Genomic DNA, 1,892 nt, shown 5'->3' on the forward strand with positions numbered 1-1,892 from the left:
CCCGTAAGACCAATTCTCAACACTTGGATTATATATCTACAATCTGACAATCTAAATATTCATAAACGCCACGAGATTTCTCAATAATCACAAAATTGTCATCATGCAACTTTAGATCATTAGCTTATAAAGTTGATTAATAAACATAAATTAGTCTTACGGGTCTCACGAAAAACTATTGGTCTCACATAAACCCCACCATATGTATAGAGAAAGAGAGAGAGAGAGAGAGAAAGAGAGATGTCAAATCAAAACATAGCAACCAATCTCAAGTGTCTCTGCAAATTATCAAACCAATCTCAACAATCTAGATTAAATCAGTTCCAAAATTTACTCTCAACCTTATTTGTAATTGATTTGGTAACCACTTAAAAATTTCAAAATACATAAAATCAAGTGTCGAGATTGGTTTGTATGATGTGTAACATTTGGATTAATTGTATTTGATTTGAGAATGCAATTTCCGTCTGTTTGGTTTGTAATTTAGTCTCAGGGACGAAAACAACAATAAATTACCAACAATATGAACAAAAACAACAATAAATTCCGAATCCAAGAGGATGAAAATGGCAATCTTTCCTAAACCACAGGGACGAAAGTCATAGTTTACTCATTCATATATGATAATAAAATGAAAACCACAAAATAAAATAGTCTACTACATTACTTTTCATCCAACGTTGTGATTTAAGATACTATTTCATCAATTAATTCAACGGTTATGATAAGTTATTCACCTCTCTCTTTTAGAGTTCTCCTCATATCTTTTCTATGCATCAAAATAAAAAGGGCAAAATGCGTTAAAATGTAATAAAATTTGGTTTAGTTCCTATTTAATGTAAGGATGTTTATATTTTCTCAATTAATATAAGAAACTTCTATTTTTTTTCCTACTTTATACATATTTTACCTACTAAACAAGTTACTAAAATGTTTATTGACATGTCATTTTTTCTTTTCATTATTATCATCTTGTTTTTTTAGCTTTTAGTATATAACATACTTCTATATGATCATATAATAATAATAATAATACTATTATTATTATTATTATTATTATTATTATTATTATTATTATTATTATTATAGAAAGCATGCATCAAATTGTTTTACATAGTGCATCAAAAAAATGGTAATTTAAAAAACCTATAAAAGAGGATAAAATACTAAAATGATTCCAAATTAAGGTTGATTTTGAAATTAAAAAAGAAAAATGTCAAATTTTATGATATATAAGTTAATAACTTGTTTAGTAGGTAAGATATGTAGAAAATAGGGAAAGGGGAAGGGGGAAGTTTCTTATATTAATTAAGAAAAAATAAATTTCGTTACATTAAATAGAAACTAAATCAAGACTTCAGTACGTTTAAATGCATCTTTACCCAAATAAAAACTTTAAGTCCATGTTCTTATTTTTTTACTTTCAAAATCTTCATCACAGTGTCTAAAACATCTTAAATAAAAAAGTCTAATAATCTTTTTCCAAATAATGATTTTTCAATCATTAATTACATTAAAAACCCATAATATGTTTCGTTAATTGTATATATTAATATATCTCTAAAAATATAAAAAACAGAAACACACACACATATATATATATATATATATATATAGGGAAGGGTTCAAACGAGAACCCCTGTGATTTACGAGAACGCAAGAACAACCCAATAACCTCATATTGTGATAAAAAATAAAATTTAAAGATTTTTAAAATTTAAATTTAAATTTAAAAAAATTCAAAAAAATTTAAAATTAAAAGGGTAATAATGGAAATGATATCATCAAATCTTTTAAACACGATCATTATCTTTTAAACACTCATTATTATCATTATCTAGTAAAACGGTTACGAAATAGGTTAGAATTATACTAGGTGTGATAATCATGTG

Source organism: Cynara cardunculus (genome assembly GCF_001531365.2).
Source record: "Cynara cardunculus var. scolymus isolate 2C chromosome LG 1, CcrdV1, whole genome shotgun sequence".
Classification (NCBI taxonomy): domain Eukaryota; kingdom Viridiplantae; phylum Streptophyta; class Magnoliopsida; order Asterales; family Asteraceae; genus Cynara; species Cynara cardunculus.